Source organism: Balaenoptera physalus (genome assembly GCF_965194825.1).
Source record: "Balaenoptera physalus genome assembly, chromosome: 21".
In the NCBI taxonomy this organism is placed as follows: Eukaryota; Metazoa; Chordata; class Mammalia; order Artiodactyla; family Balaenopteridae; genus Balaenoptera; species Balaenoptera physalus.
This window is the reverse complement of record NC_138902.1, coordinates 23,472,447-23,489,736: the sequence shown is the minus strand read 5'-3', so window position 1 is coordinate 23,489,736 and position 17,290 is coordinate 23,472,447. Positions and strand designations below refer to the sequence as shown.

At 39.9% G+C, this 17,290-nt stretch overlaps 2 protein-coding genes across 3 annotated transcripts in view; one reads left to right on the top strand and one right to left on the bottom strand.

Moving 5' to 3' along the window:
* Positions 1–7,215, bottom strand: part of TRMT9B (tRNA methyltransferase 9B (putative)) — a 64,803-nt gene extending 57,588 nt beyond the window's left edge. For both annotated transcript variants that reach the window (XM_082444665.1, XM_082444667.1), the window contains exon 1: positions 3–7,215. The gene's annotated coding sequence lies outside the window, so the exon portion shown is untranslated. The remainder of the gene's footprint in view (positions 1–2) is intronic.
* LOC309651733 (uncharacterized protein) overlaps positions 1–17,290 on the top strand; it is a 121,748-nt gene that overhangs the window by 547 nt on the left and 103,911 nt on the right. The gene's annotated exons all lie outside the window — the stretch shown is intronic.

Genomic DNA, 17,290 nt, shown 5'->3' with positions numbered 1-17,290 from the left:
ACCTCTGGGGGCTGCGTTCGGGCTCCGGCGGCCCCGGGACCCAGGCCCGCGGCGCCTCCGGGCCGGGAGGGCGGCCAGCCTCGCAGGGGCGGCGGGCGCCGAGCGGAGCCCGGGGAGTGCCGCCTGCCTGCCCTGTCCCCTGGGAATGCCCCGCCCGAACGTGCCCGGGAAGTGAGGCTCTGCCGCGCCGCCTGGCCTGGGGATCGGGGTGACCTTCCTGCCCGCTCCCCGCGCTCTTCTCGTCGGTGCCTCCCGGCGTGGCCCGTCCTACGTGGGAGAGGACGCCGAGGCGAGCACACCTGGAGCGCAGCAACGCCGTACCTGGGTGACAACAGCGTGACGTTTCAGCGCGTCTTCTCTCATTTGATTCTGGCAAACACCTTCTGCCACGGAAAGGTCCCCAGAGGGTACATGGGAAAACCGACGATCAAAGGGGTTAAGTCCCAGGTGCCACTGGTCAGACTTTCCAGATTTTTTCGCTCAAACGACCTGCGTAATTTGTTAAGAATTTTGCTAAACTAGGCCCATCAGAAGAAGGGATGGAACTTAGGTTGGAAGTATCTGCCGAAAGCTGGACACAGATTTCCCCTCCCCCACCCTCCGCTTCGGTAACAATAGGGTTAACTACTTTCTGCCAGGTCCTTAGCCTGGTCGTCTTCAACCTTTGTTATCAAACAGCTCAGTAATCTTAAGAGGTGTATGACTTTAAAAAAAAAAAAAGGCGCGTACGCAATACTGGAAAGTTAACATGTTTAGTAACTGTTCTGACCCTCTTCCTGTTTGAGCTTGACCCTCCTGGCCCCGGGGTGGGGGTGGGTGGAGATGTACTTCCAGGCATGGTTTTTCGTGGGGACCCAACTACATGCCCATATAGATACCGGTGATGCTGCTTAAGGCGCTACCAAGAGGGCGGTGAAGATCAGCATATATAGTTCGTGATTCTGGAATAGTTTTCTAGTGCCACACTATATCCGGGTAGGGGAGGGAACCTTTGCTTCGGCATCTCTATCTTAATGCCCAAGGATAATCAAGTTGACATTTCCTTTTTATATAAACGTTTCGTTTTGCATTTAAAAGGGAAAAAAATCATGAGCCTGATGATACATGTTCTTCTTGAGCTGAACGCCAGCCCACGGAAGTGCCACTGCTCATTTTTGTTTCCATTCAGTGGAATTAGAGCTGCACTATTTCCTTGGACGCAGGCTCCATACTGGATACTGGGATGTTCCCTGTGCTCTTCTAACAGTGCAGTAGGAGGCAAAGCACACCTAAATAAGTGTAGTACAGTGGCTGCCACATAGCAGGTGCCTAGAAAAATACTTGTCCAGGGAATAGGACCTCAACAGAATGTGATAAATGTGAAAGTGCCCTGGCTGGCATCCTGCAGGAAAACATGCGGGAAATCAGTTATAGGTGACGAGGTCAGGGGAGGCATCCTGAAGGAGGCAACAGGTGCAGGATTTTGATACGCAGAATTGGCTAAGGAATGGAAATGAGAAAGTATGTTTGCTATGCTTTCAAGATATGGCAGAGGCAGAGGTTCTTAACCTTTTGTAGGTAATAGGCCCATGTGAGAATCTGATAGAAGCTTTGGAACTTTCCTATATTAAAAAAAAAGAATGTAAAAATATTTGCATATATTTTCTGCGATTTCACAGACTAGCTAAAGCAGATCTGTGGAATCCCTAGAGGTCTGTGAACTTGAGTTACCATTTCCATGTTGGGAGGCAGGGAGAAAAATAGATTATTCTATTTGAGGCCATTATAAGAGGCATTTCCATGGCTACTGACAGAATTTGGGTAACGGCTGAGGGATTGGAAAGAAAAGTGTGCTACAGAGAAAATGTGTACGCTACCAGAAGCAAAGCACTCCCTCTTTGAAGCAGGACCTTTTAAACACTTTTTTTTTTTTTGTACATGAGAATTTCACTTTCAGCTCTCAGCAAAAGGGTTCGGGGGGAAAGACATAGATAAAATATGACTGCCAAACATTGGCAGTTACTGATGCTGGGGGTATCGTGTTATTATCTCCTTATATGTGATGCTTGACATTTTTCATGAAAAAAATTATTATGTCTCAGGTGGACATAACCAATCCTATGATGTTTCTTAACCCAGCTTGTTAGAATGGAAATTTTGTATGGAAAAAAAGGAAACAATACAAATATGCCAGTGATACCATCTATAAGATTGTTATTAATTAGTGGAGTCTATACAGAAGTAATAGTTTTTCTCTTACAGTGAATTATGAATTGTGGTGGCCATAGTCTCAACAGAAGTTAGACCACTGTGGAACACTGAACAAGTGTTCTCCTGTTTCTTCCTAAACTCACACTTAACTTCATTTTACATTGCTTAGTTAGCTAAGTGCCTTTATTATTAATATATATTACAATATATTATTATATATTATGATATATATTATTAACTAATAACATTATTAAACAATATGTTATATTGTTATGTATTGTAATAGCAACATATTATATATGTTATATATAATATTCTGTTATATTGATATAACAATATAATCATTACATTATATAATATGATATATTATATTATTTTATTAATATTATTCAACTGCTTCATTAACTCAGTTCCTGTGTTAGTTAACTCTGCGTCTAGCATGCCCTTCTTGAGGAGCAGATGGCAGGCCATGGTACTCTGAGTACCTGCTCTGTCCATTTTGAGAAAGGCAGCAACAGTGGTTCCTTACACAGAGGTTGCCATACTTTCCATCATGTGACTAACTCAGACAAGGATTCATGCCCACCTGAGGGAGCTCTCTAGTTTGTCCTGTGACCTACAAGGCTGCGGCTGGAGAACGATGCCGTATAGGTATGTGCTGTATTGTATATGACGAGACAGACCCAATCAGATCTTTTCCCAAGAGCCTTAGAGGCAAGGCCTGGGTTTGAACCCAGGCAGTGAGTGTTCCAGGGCCTGGGTTGGTAACCACTCTGTTCACGGCCTCAGGAGAAGCAAAGACAGAGTTAAACAGAGCCACTTGCACGACTGAGTCACACTGTAGGAGCAATGGCTGCCTTGACGCTGAAGAGCTCACCCTACTGTACTACCTGGGGCTGCTGTTTCCTTGCTGACCTTCCAGAACCTTCTGAGTTTCTTATGACTGCAGAGACTATTGCTTGTTCTTCCTTACTTCCTGAGCTTCATAATAAAGCAATGTAGATAACCTGCTTCTGTCTTTATAACCTGAAAGAACACAACCGTGTGATAACATACAGTGCCTGTAACACTGCCATGACAGGAAGTGGAGCTACAGCTGCCCTGCCCGTGGCTCTGCCCTTTTAGTGGGCTTCTCTTCTCCCGATAAAAACAGACATGTTATCTGCAAATAAATTTCTAAAAGTCAAATCACATTTTCCAATTGACTTCTTTTAAGTAAAATAAATTTTTTAAAAACACATTTTCCCCTGAACCATTATGAAAATTATATGCAGAATTTAGCAGCTATGATTTTTAACCATTTATTTTATGGAAATATGAAAAAACACATAATGAATAACTACTAAAACCAAATTACTTCATGTCCCTTCTGCTTGACATCCATGACCAGTTCTCCGTTGCTTATTAAATACCACGAATGCCATAGTATAGGATACAGAGCCCCTGACCCCAACCTACCTCTTTGGGCCCAAGGAGAATCATGAGATTTTTCTAGCTTCTGCAACCCTAAGCTCCACACCTCTGGTTTCTTAAATTAAGGCAAGAAATTCATGTAAGCTATTTTTCTAGAGCTTCTGCCCATTATCTTATTTATTTTGTCCTCATTTTCTATCACAATTCTTGGCACTTAGAGGTTAATGCACATATTTTAACTAATGAATTCACATGTATTGCTACGATGCTTATATAACTATTCCATTCAGTTCAACCTTGACCATCTACTTCATACAAGGCCTTAATCTAAGTACTGGCTATTAACCATATTGGGTGCTTACCTATTATTACTATAATGGAGACTTTAAAAATATTGCCATGTATTTACCCACATTTTTCCTCCTTTCAGAGTCATTCCATATTTTTGAGTGATTTTAACTAGTTTAGCATGATACTATCTTGGTGCATAAGAAAGTGGGATCTCTCCACCAGTGGAATGGTAAACTGAGGCGAGATTAGCCACAGATTACAGGAAAAAATTGTGAGGCGCTGTCAGAAAGATCACTGGAGGAGACTGGAGACAAAGCAGTCTGAGAACAGGGATAGACAAGGCTCAAGCTTTGTGACCTCTTTGGTTTCAAAGGGTTTCCCACAACAAACCAGTCCAACTGGACTGGGGGGGGTCAAAGAGCTCACAGCTGTTGATAATATAAATCAGCACATCTTGGAAACAGGAGTGCTGACCAAAAGCTGTTCTTAGCATTTGGGGGTGTGCAAGGGCTGGGGTCCAGTATACTGTCCACCTAAGTCCTAAATCCTTCACTTCTTCAACCACTTTGTTTCCAGAGAGTCTGGTGCTGTTTCTTTTTTCCATGGAACTGGTATTCTCCAGACCTATGAAGCCCAGAAGGACTCCTTTGGGGGTAAATAGTGAATTTCCCAACATGGAAGATAAGATGGTTTCTTATCTGATAGAGTTTTATGGGCCTCTCTGTCTTCCTGAAGTACATAAAAAATAACCCCACCCAAAATCTCAGCATTTCTCAAGCACCTCTCCTTGGTTCTCTGCTTTTCTCTCTCCATGATCTTTCCCTGGACAGCCTCATCTGCCTTTATGACCGCAAGCAGAATCTCTGTGAAGATGTCTCAAAAATCTGTGTCTCTGAGTTGGTCTTCTCGTAAACCTCCCGACCCACATTGCTGGCAGCTTGCTTGCCGTACCCTTCAGAGTGACCTCAGTACATTTGGATCTGAGGTCCTGTGCTCTCCATGGACGTAATCGAGCTGCTCTTTGCATTTCTCTATGAATCCCATCCTCCCAGTCACCTGCTACATCCTCAAACTCTTTGCTTCTCCTGGCCCTTCGTATCCCACTTGCAGCCACCATCTGCCAATTTGATCTTTGTAATACTTTTATTTATCTACTTCTCTCCCTTCGAATTGTTTCTACTTTAGTCGTTTATGTCCTATTACTTCTCACCTAGATGATTATAATAATTGATTAATTTGGTCTCCTGACTTTCAAAACCATCTCTTCTTTAAAACCTTTTAGCTTTTATCTAAGACTGAATCACTCTGTCCAGAGACTTTAGCAGTCTTTATCTATGTACCTCTTATAAAACTTATTACTAACTTTTTGAAGTATTTATTCATTTTTTTCAACAAGTATTCATTGAACATCTATTATATGCCAGGCACTGTGCTAGGAAAACAGTGGTGAGCAAAACAGATAAAATTCCTACCCTCATGGAGCTTATGGTCTAGTGAGATGACAGACATTAATCAAATAATCACAGATATCACAAATAAAATGTGTAATTTCAAACTGAAGCAAGTATCTGGGAGGAAAGGTACAGAATGTCATGAGAGTTCACGTGTCCCATCTGTCTCCTCCCGGGAACTCAGCAGTAGGATTCATCCTCAAAGTCTAGCCTAGAGCTGTACATAGGGAGGTGTTCAGAAAGATTTTGTTGAAGGAACACAGGCATCTACTTCTGACAAGTAAGTGACATGATATTTTTCTGTATTACATAGTATTGAATAAAATACATGACAAATGCTGATCATAACCCACTGCCACTTAAGCTGTTGGCTTTTGTTCCATTACCACAAATCCACGGATCATCTGTTTCTAAAAGCATCCTATTTTCTTTGCCAGCATGGCAACATGTGAATTCTTGTTATTCCAGTAGCATTATCAAGAACATTCTTTATGGCAGAAGTTCTTATACACACTAATAATTTGCTGTTCTCAGCAGTACCAGCCCCTTAGCCCTCTTCCATATAGTTCATAACGTTTGCTGAAGATGTAAAACAGCATTGTTTTTTCTGCCCCACCGGAAGCTGTGTCGTTCTCCAGCCATCCTCTGTGTCATTTTCCTACTTCCTCTCCATCTCTGTGTCTGTGTGAGTATTGTTTCTGCATCCCTTTTCTCTTCATTTCTGCCATGTTGCTCTTTCATCATCTTCTGCATGTGATCCTGTCATTTTTTTGGAGTCAGCTTTTTGCTGGAACAGTAAGTGACACATATCTCCTGGTTCATTTTATCTCTACTTTTTTTGCAGTGCTCTTATGTAATGCTTTTTCAAGAAGCACTCTCAGACACAGAAACTCAGGTCTGATTTTTTTTTTCCTGTATGTGTTGTTTGTTTTCAGCTTCAAATGGATAGGGAGTGAGAAAGTGACCTTATTTTCTTTTTTTTTTTTTTAATTAAAAAAAATTTTATTTAATATTGGAGTATAGTTGATTAACAATGTTGTGTTAGTTTCAGGTGTACAGCAAAGTGATTCAGTTATACATATACATGTATCTATTCTTTTTCAAATTCTTTTCCCATTTAGGTTATTACAGAGTATTGAGCAGAGTTCCCTGTGCTATACAGTAGGTCCTTGTTGGTTATCTATTTTAAATATAGCAGTGTGTACAGGAACATTTCTTTATTTACTGATAGTATGCTTTATTTTTTCCCACATTTATCAAAGAATGAGATTCAAATTATATGCATCAGTTAAAATTTAAAGTGTTGCAAATGCAATTGCAGGAAATGGGTAGATGAGCGCTCATTTTCTCCCCCCTCTTAATAGTCCCTAAATTTGGAAGTGAGCTAATTAATGTGAACTGACTCTGAGGACATTTGTATTCAGAATTTGAAACGAGTAGATTTTAAAGAACCATAGGTCCAAGATGTTCTTTGCTGATGAAAGTAGAGGAGAACCAAGTAGTTTCCGGATAAAGACTGTCTTTTAGTGAAATACCACTACCATACCACTACCAGCAAAACAAGCCTCTTAGGCTCTCTCAAATGTGAGTAGTATAAACAAATCAAGACAACAAACAAAACACATCACCCCACCCCAAATAAACACTCTGGAAAAAAACTGTTGATACTATTTTCATTTAAGCTTCAAAATATTAAGAGGTTTTAAAATATATTCATATACTTTTCATTACTTTGTTATAAATTTCTTTTATACAGAGTGACCTTATTTTCATGGTAGGAAAAGAAAGACTGTAAAAAAGAAATTCCAACAACAGAAAATGTGTCGTATAAAAAGTAGAACATCTAGAATGTAGAAAAATACAGAGGCATGATTTTGAAGCGAATTTAGTGACCTGGAAATACAATAGAATGTTAAGTGAAACAGCATAGAAAAGATTTTAGGTTAGGTAAATTATATATTCACATATATGTGCAGGAAAAATACTGGACAAGTATACCAAAATGTTAATAGTGGTTCTCTCTGGGTAATGGAATTTTCACTTTTACGTTCTTCTATGTATTTTTAAGGAGAAAGGGACTATATGTAGTTTCAGAGCATGGCATATCCCTATTTGTAGCCACAGCTCTGTCCTCATGGACTTTATTGATCTGGCATCCCTGCTGTTACCAATCAAGTGTGTGAGAAGCAGTATCAACATGTGGAAGGCCCTCTTGTTCCTTTCCTTAATATTATTTTATTTTATTTTATTTTTGAACCCTGGTTTTATGCTACAAAGATGAGAGATCACAGTCTTTTTTTTTTTTAATTAATTAATTTATTTATGGCTGTGTTGGGTCTTCGTTTCTGTGCGAGGGCTTTCTCTAGTTGAGGCAAGCGGGGGCCACTCTTCATCGCGGTGCGCGGGCCTCTCACTATCGCGGCCTCTCTTGTTGCGGAGCACAGGCTCCAGACGCGCAGGCTCAGTAGTTGTGGCTCACAGGCTTAGTTGCTCCGCGGCATGTGGGATCTTCCCGGACCAGGGCTCGAATCCGTGTCCCCAGCATTGGCAGGCGGATTCTTAACCACTGCGCCACCAGGGAAGCCCTAATATTATTTTAAGTACTCAAGTGCAGCCGTGTAAGTCCAGCATTTCCAAACCTGAAAGCTGTTCATGGCTATGTCAAAGACACAGCCATATGTGCCCCACCTTGTATTGTGCTTAAATTACTTGTTGTATTTACATCATGTTTTGTTAGGTACAGTCAAATAGCAGCTCCCTGGGTAAGCATCTTGATTACATCTACCTATTGTTAATGGTGATCTTGAGTTTATATGAAAGTCAGCTCTAAGAAGAATGGAGAAGTAGATTCATTGTGTGTGTGTGTGCACGTGCTTATGTGTGCACTTATATGTGTATACGTAGTTCCTAGAGATTTGATATTCTGGGGAAAATGGAAGGTGAATTTTGAAGTGGGTTTATTTTTCTCTGACAATATTTTTGGAACTTCGGGGGAGGTAAAAATTTTTTTTAATTTAGACTAGAATAGTAATTAAAATTAAGTACTAATATATGTTACTAGAAGTTAAATTACTGTAAAATAGCTTCAGAAAACTGCGCCATAAGAAAATTTTATTGGAAAACTATTTGTAATTGTCAAAGTACAGTGTTTATATTCTGAGAACAAGCAAGACAGTACTACGCTCCTACAATCCTACCACCAGAACTACGATAACCAGAGTTCTTGGACTCCAGTCTCAACCAAGATCTCTGGATCTTAGATTACTCACCTGAAAATTCAGGGAATTGAGTTAGACCTCAGATCACTGAGGTCCCTTACAGTTCTTAAAACAAACTGTAAGCGTTTTTGCCTGGATCTAGAAAGTTGTAAACTATAGAGGGGGATTTGGTGCCTTGTTTATGTTACCCATTTATTATCTAAAGGTTGAGTAGGTGCTTCCTGTTTTCCAAGCTGGATTTCAAAGGATTGGATGTGTAGTTAATAACTGGTACTAGCTACTAGCTCCTATTTAATTCACGTGAAGAATTTAGGAAGAACTTGCAAGATGGAAGAGGAAGGAGACTTATTCTGAGAGGCTCCAGAGGGCAGACTTGGACAAGCGAAGGCGAATTACGGGGAAGCACGTTTAGACTCAGTAAGAACAAGAGGTTTCTAAAGTTTGAGCTGCCTGGAAGCCGGGCTGGCTCCTTCAACAGGTACAAATCTTTGTCTCTGGACAGGCAGACGAAGAGGCCAGCTTACTTATTGCTGATCTTTGCAGAGGGAATCCATACATCAGAGAGGAGATCATGCTTCCGAGACATCTCAAAGTCCCTTCCAGAGCTGGGATTCTTTGATGTGGTGTCGACAATGGGTGTTGAGGAACAGCAGAACACAAAGTCTCTTCAGGCGTCTGGACAAAGAATGAGGCGGAGATTTCCACAACATAGCCTTTGCCACTCCAGTTTCTCCTTCCTTCTCTAGTTAGTTTCATCAAGAAACTGGTTATGTTTGGAAATAGTAGTCAAGCAAAGATATAAACTAACATGGGGAAGAGTTGCAAAGATTGGTTTCATTCCATTATTCAAGGCATTTGGCTGAGACCAGAGCAGGGAATATGCCTTAACGACCATGAGGAATCTGTGTACAGATGATCAGGGAAAACAGCATCCTTGGCTTGAGACGTAAGACTGTGCTCATACCTGCTGACCTGGAATTTGTACTTCCTTTTTCCTATTTAACATGAAAGAAGAAAAGGAAATAAAATAAAGATAATGAGTAGGGAGGTGATTAAAAGCATTAAAAAATCCAACTGAACAAAAAGGCCAGAAAAAGGTAGTTTGGTTTTTGCAGATTATTTTGTTTTTGTTTTGTTTTTTGTCTAAAAGCAAAATGAACAGTCATCACCTAACAAGAATAACAAAATAGAAGAAAATGCCTTCCTAAGGGGAAGATTGCAAGTGAACTGGCCCAGAGGTTGAAGTCATTGCCAAGGGGCAGACAGGCGGGAAGGCCCTTGGCCCGAACATTTTCTCTTATTGCAGGAGCAAACTCGTCCATCATTTTGGACAGTGGCTCTTACATTCCTGAAGGCCAAGGCTTTTCTGCACTTACTATTCTGGCCACATACAGGCAAGGGTAATGTTATATACGTAGCCATCACTTGTGAGCTCTGTTTTATCTGATCGGAAATCAAATCAGTCTAACCTGAAGAGAACAATTTAAAAGAAATGCCAAACACAATTTTCCTATATCCAAAAAATCTAGGAGCAGAAACCATTTGCTTCTCAACAGGTTAAATTTTAATGTTACTGGCCGATTATTCTAACACAGGAGTAAAGCAAAGAATTTCCTCCAAGAAGTTTTCTTGATTTCATGAGAAAATAACATAGAAGAATCACATCATGTTAATAAAACAGTTATGTGTGCATATAAAGTTTAAGAGATGGAAGGAATTTTTGAGATAATAGAGTGTGTATGAAAGAAAGAAATGTTTACTCTGACAACATCTGAAAACTCAGAATTGCATGAAAATGAAAAAAACCCCATAACTGCCACTGAAAGACGCTCTTGTGAACATTTTGGTGCATTTCCTTCCTGTCTGCCTGTGTGAGTCCATCTGTTTAATACTTATAAAATCAAAATTGGGATGATATTATATCCATTTTTATTTTAGATTGTATCTTTGTTCAACGTATCATGTTGTTAAGTAATCTCCCAAAACACTGATTTTAACATCATCATAAAAATTCATTTTAAAGCTATATATCATGTGCCAGGTGTTGGACAAAGCACAACAATGCATTAACTCACACAGTCCTCAGGAGAGCCCAAGGCAGCATCATTATTATTATTATCCTTTTTTTTAACAAATGGGGAAACTGAGCTTAAAGGAAGTTAAATAACTTGTTCAAAGCCAATAAATGATAGGGCTGCGATTTGAAATGATTTGGTTCTAACTTTAATGCCAGTATTCTTTTTTTTTTTAATATCTTTATTGGAGTATAATTGCTTTACAATGGTGTGTTAGTTTCTGCTTTATAACAAAATGAATCAGTTATACATATACATATGTCCCCATATCTCTTCCCTCTTGCATCTCCCTCCCTCCCACCCTCCCTATCCCACCCCTCTAGGTGGTCACAAAGCACGGAGCTGATCTCCCTGTGCTATGCGGCTGCTTCCCACTAGCCATCTATTTTACTTTTGGTAGTGTATATATGTCCATGCCACTGTCTCACTTTGTCCCAGCTTACCCTTCCCCCTCCCCCTATCCTCAAGTCCATTCTCTAGTAGGTCTGTGTCTTTATTCCCGTCTTGCCCCTAGGTTCTTCATGACCTTTTTTTTTTTTCTTAGATTCCATATATATGTGTTAGCATACGGTATTTGTTTTTCTCTTTCTGACTTACTTCACTCTGTATGACAGACTCTAGGTCCATCCACCTCAGTACAAATACATCCATTTCATTTCTTTTTATGGCTGAGTAATATTCCATTGTATGTATGTGCCACATCTTCTTTATCCATTCATCTGTTCATGGACACTTAGGTTGCTTGCATGTCCTGACTATTGTAAATAGAGCTGCAGTGAACATTGTGGTACATGACTCTTTTTGAATTATGGTTTCTCATGGTATATGCCCAGTAGTGGGATTGCTGGGTTGTATGGTAGTTCTATTTTTAGTTTTTTAAGGAACCTCCATACTGTTCTCCATGGTGGCTGTATCAATTTACATTCCCACCAACAGTGCAAGAGGGTTCCCTTTTCTCTACACCCTCTCCAGCATTTATTGTTTGTAGATTTTTTGATCATGGCCATTCTGACCGGTGGGAGATGATATCTCATTGTACTTTTGATTTGCATTTCTCTAATGATTAATGATGTTGAGCATTCTTTCATGTGTTTGTTGACAATCTGTATATCTTCTTTGGAGAAATGTCTATTTAGGTCTTCAGCCCATTTTTGGATTGGGTTGTTTTATTGATATTGAGCTGCATGAGCTGCCTGTATATTTTGGAGATTAACCCTTTGTCAGTTGCTTCATTTGCACATATTTTCTCCCATTCTGAGGGTTGTCTTTTGGTCTTGTTTATGGTTTCCTTTGCTGTGCAAAAGCTTTTAAGTTTCATTAGGTCCCATTTGTTTAGTTTTGTTTTTATTTCCATTTCTCTAAGAGGTGGGTCAAAAAGGATCTTGCTGTGATTGATGTCATACAGTGTTCTGCCTATGTTTTCCTCTAAGAGTTTGATAGTGTCTGGCCTTACATTTAGGTCTTGAATCCATTTTGAGTTTATTTTTATGTATGGTGTTAGGGAGTGTTCTAATTTCATACTTTCACATGTACCTGTCCAGTTTTCCCAGCACTACTTATTGAAGAGGCTGTCTTTTCTCCATTGTATATTCTTGCCTCCTTTATCAAAGATAAGGTGACCATATGTGTGTGGGTTTATCTCTGGGCTTTCTATCCTGTTCCATTGATCTATATTTCTGTTTTTGTGCCAGTACCATGCTGTCTTGATTACTGTAGCTTTGTAGTATAGTCTGAAGTCAGGGAGCCTGATTCCTCCAGCTCCGTTTTTCTTTCTCAAGATTGCTTTGGCTATTCGGGGTCTTTTGCATTTCCATACAAATTGTGAAATTTTTTGTTCTAGTTCTGTGAAAAATGCCAGTGGTAGTTTGATAGGGATTGCATTGAATCTGTAGATTGCTTTGGGTAGTAGAGTCATTTTCACAATGTTGATTCTTCCAATCCAAGAGCATGGTATATCTCTCCATCTATTTGTATCATCTTTAATTTCTTTCATCAGTGTCTTATAATTTTCTGCACACAGGTCTTTTGTCTCCTTAGGTAGGTTTGTTCCTAGATATTTTATTCTTTTTGTTGCAATGGTAAATGGGAGTGTTTTCTTAATTTCACTTTCAGATTTTTCATCATTAGTGTATAGGAATGCTAGAGATTTCTGTGCATTAATTTTGTATCCTGCTACTTTACCAAATTCATGGATTAGCTCTAGTAGTTTTCTGGTGGCATCTTTAGGATTCTCTATGTATAATATCATGTCATCTGCAAACAGTGACAGCTTTACTTCTTCTTTTCCGATTTGGATTCCTTTTATTTCTTTTTCTTCTCTGATTGCTGTGGTTAAAACTTCCAAAACTATGTTGAATAACAGTGGTGAGAGTGGGCAACCTTGTCTTGTTCCTGATCTTCGTGGAAATGGTTTCAGTTTTTCACCATTGAGGATGATGTTGGCTGTGGGTTTGTCATATATGGCCTTTATTATATTGAGGAAAGTTCCCTCTGTGCCTACTTTCTGCAGGGTTTTTATCATAAATGTGTGTTGAATTTTGTCGAAAGCTTTCTCTGCATCGACTGAGATGGTCATATGGTTTTTCTCCTTCAATTTGTTAATATGGTGTATCACATTGATTGATTTGCATATATTGAAGAATCCTTGCATTCCTGGGATAAACCCCACTTGATCATGGTGTATGATCCTTTTAATGTGCTGTTGGATTCTGTTTGCTAGTATTTTGTTGAGGATTTTTGCATCTATGTTCATCAGTGATATTGGCCTGTAGTTTTCTTTCTTTGTGACATCTTTGTCTGGTTTTGGTATCGGGGTGATGGTGGCCTCGTAGAATGAGTTTGGGAGTGTTCCTCCCTCTGCTATATTTTGGAAGAGTTTGAGAAGGATAGGTGTTAGCTCTTCTGTAAATGTTTGATAGAATTCACCTGTGAAGCCATCTGGTCCTGGGGTTTTGTTTGTTGGAAGACTTTTAATCACAGTTTCAATTTCAGTGCTTGTGATTGGTCTGTTCATATTTTCTATTTCTTCCTGGTTCAGTCTCGGAAGGTTGTGCATTTCTAAGAATTTGTCCGTTTCTTCCAGGTTGTCCATTTTATTGGCATAGAGTTGCTTGTAGTAATCTCTCATGATCCTTTGTATTTCTGCAGTGTCAGTTGTTACTTCTCCTTTTTCATTTCTAATTCTATTGATCTGAGTCTTCTCCCTTTTTTCTTGATGAGTCTGGCTAATGGTTTATCAATTTTGTTTATCTTCTCCAAGAACCAGCTTTTAGTTTTATTGATCTTTGCTATCATTTCCTTCATTTCTTTTTCATTTATTTCTGATCTGATCTTCATGATTTCTTTCCTTCTGCTAACTTTGGGGTTTTTTTGTTCTTCTTTCTCTAACTGCTTTAGGTGTAAAGTCAGGTTGTTTATTTGAGATATTTCTTGTTTCTTGAGGTAGGCTTGTGTAGTTATAAACTTCCCTCTTAGAACTGCGTTTGCTACATCCCATAGCTTTTGGGTCATTGTGTTTTCATTCTCATTTGTTTCTAGCTATTTTTTGATTTACTCTTTGATTTCTTCAGTGATCTCTTGGTTATTAAGTAGTGTGTTGTTTAGCCTCCATGTATTTGTATTTCTTAGATTTTTTTTTCCTGTAATTGATATCTAGTCTCATAGCGTTGTGGTCGGAAAAGATACTTGATACGATTTCAATTTTCTTAAATTTACCAAGGCTTGATTTGTGACCCAAGATATGATCTATCCTGGAGAATGTTCCATGAGCACTTGAGAAGAATGTGTATCCTGTTGTTTTTGGATGGAATGTCCTATAAATATCAATTAAGTCCATCTTGTTTAATGTATCATTTAAAGCTTGTGTTTCCTTATTTATTTTCATTTTGGATGATCTGTCCATTGGTGAAAGTGAGGTGTTAAAGTCCCCTACTATGATTGTGTTACTGTCGATTTCCCCTTTTATGGCTGTTAGTGTTTTCCTTATGTATTGAGGTGCTCCTTTGTTGGGTGCATAAATATTTACAATTGTTATATCTTCTTCTTGGATTGATCCTTTGATTATTATGTAGTGTCCTTCTTTGTCTCTTGTAATAGTCTTTATTTTAAATTCTATTTTGTCTGATATGAGAGTTGCTACTCCAGCTTTCTTTTGATTTCTATTTGCATGGAATATCTTTTTCCATCCCCTCACTTTCAGTCTGTATGTGTCCCTAGGTCTGAAGTGGGTCTCTTGTAGACAGCATATATACAGGTCTTGTTTTTGTATCCATTCAGCCAGTCTATGTCTTTTGGTGGGAGCATTTAATCCATTTACATTTAAGGTAATTATCGATATGTATGTTCCTATTCCCATTTTCTTAATTGTTTTGGTTTGTTATTGTAGGTCTTTTCCTTCTCTTGTGTTTCCTGCCTAGAGAAGTTCCTTTAGCATTTGTTGTAAAGCTGGTTTGGTGGTGCTGAATTCTCTTAGCTTTTGCTTGTCTGTAAAGGTTTTAATTTCTCCATCAAATCTGAATGAGATCCTTGATGGGTAGAGTAATCTTTGTTGTAGGTTTTTCCCCTTCATCACTTTAAATATGTCCTGCCACTCCCTTCTGGCTTGCAGAGTTTCTGCTGAAAGATCAGCTGTTAACCTTATGGGGATTCCCTTGTGTGTTATTTGTTGTTTTTCCATTGCTGCTTTTAACATTTTTTCTTTGTATTTAATTTTTGATAGTTTGATTAATATGTGTCTTGAAGTGTTTCTCCTTGGATTTATCCTGTATGGGACTCTCTGTGCTTCCTGGACTTGATTAACTATTTCCTTTCCCATATTAGGGAATTTTTCAACTATAATCTCTTGAAATATTTTCTCAGTCCCTTTCTTTTTCTATTCTTCTTCTGGGACCCCTATAATTTGAATGTTGGTGCATTTAATGTTGTCTCTGAGACTGTCCTCAGTTCTTTTCATTCTTTTTTCTTTATTCTGCTCTGCAGTAGTTATTTCCACTATTTTATCTTCCAGGTCACTTATCCGTTCTTCTGCCTCAGTTATTCTGCTATTGATCCCTTCTAGAGAATTTTAAATTTCATTTATTGTGCTGTTCATCATTGTTTGTTTGCTCTTTAGTTCTTCTAGGTCCTTGTTAAACACTTCTTGTATTTTCTCTATTCTACTTCCAAGATTTTGGATCATCTTTACTATCATTATTCTGAATTCTTTTTCAGGTAGGCTGCCTATTTCCTCTTCATTTGTTAGGTCTGGTGGGTTTTTACCTTGCTCCTTCATCTGCTGTGTGTTTTTCTGTCTTCTCATTTTGCTTAACTTACTGTGTTTGGGGTCTCCTTTTTGCAAGCTGCAGGTTCGTAATTTCTGCTGTTTTTGGTGTCTGTCCCCAGTGGCTAAGGTTGGTTCAGTGGGTTGTGTAGGCTTCCTGGTAGAGGGGACGAGTGCCTGTGTTCTGGTGGATGAGGCTGGATCCTGTCTTTCTGGTGGGCAGGTCCATGTCTGGTGGTGTGTTTTGGGGTGTCTGTGGCCTTATTATGATTTTAGGCGGCCTCTCTACTAATGGATGGGGTAGTGTTCCTGGCTTGCTAGTTGTTTGGCATAGGATGTCCAGCACTGTAGCTTGCTGGTCATTGAGTAAAGCTGGGTCTTGGTGTTGAGATGGAGATCTCTGGGAGATTTTAGCTGTTTGATATTACGTGGAGCTGGGAGGTCTCTTGTGGACCAGTGTCCTGAAGTTGGCTCTTTCACCTCAGAGGCACAGCCCTGATGCCTGGCTGGAGCACCGAGAGCCTTTCATACAGATGGCTCAGAATAAAAGGGAGAAAAAATAGAAAGAAAGAAGATAAAATAAAATAATGTAAAATAAAATAAGTTATTAAAATAAAAAATAATTATTAAGAAAAAAATTTTTTAAAGTAAAAAAAAAACAAAAAACGGACAGACAGAATCCTAGGACAAATGGTAAAAGCAAAGCTATACAGACAAAATCACACACAGAAGCATACACATACACACTCACAAAAAGAGAAAAAGGGAAAAAAATATATATATATATCTTTGCTCCCTAAGTCCACCTCCTCAATTTGGAATGATTCGTTGTCTATTCAGGTGTTCCACAGATGCAGGTACATCAAGTTGATTGTGGAGATTTAATCCGCTGCTCCTGAGGCTGCTGGGAACAATTTCCCTTTCTCTTCTTTGTTCCCACCGGGGTTCAGCTTTGGATTTGGACCCGCTTCTGGGTGTAGGTCGCCTGAGGGCGTCTGTTCTTCGCTCAGACAGGACGGGGTTAAAGGAGCAGCTGATTCAGGGGCTCTAGCTCACTCAGGCCGGGGGGAGAGAGGGGTACGGATGCGGGACGAGCCTGCGGTGTCAGAGGCCGGCGTGACGTTGCACCAGCCTGAGGCGCACCGTGCGTTCTCCCGGGGAAGTTGTCCCCGGATCGCGGGACCCTGGCAGTGGCGGGCTGCACCGGCTCCCGGGAGGGGCGGTGTGGATAGTGACCTGTGCTCGCACACAGGCTTCCTGGTGGCGGCAGCAGCAGCCTTAGCGCCCCATGCCCGTCTCTGGGGTCCACGCTGATAGCCGCGGCTCGCGCCCGTCTCTGGAGCTCCTTTAAGCAGCGCTCTGAATCCCCTCTCCTCGCACACCAGGAAACAAGGA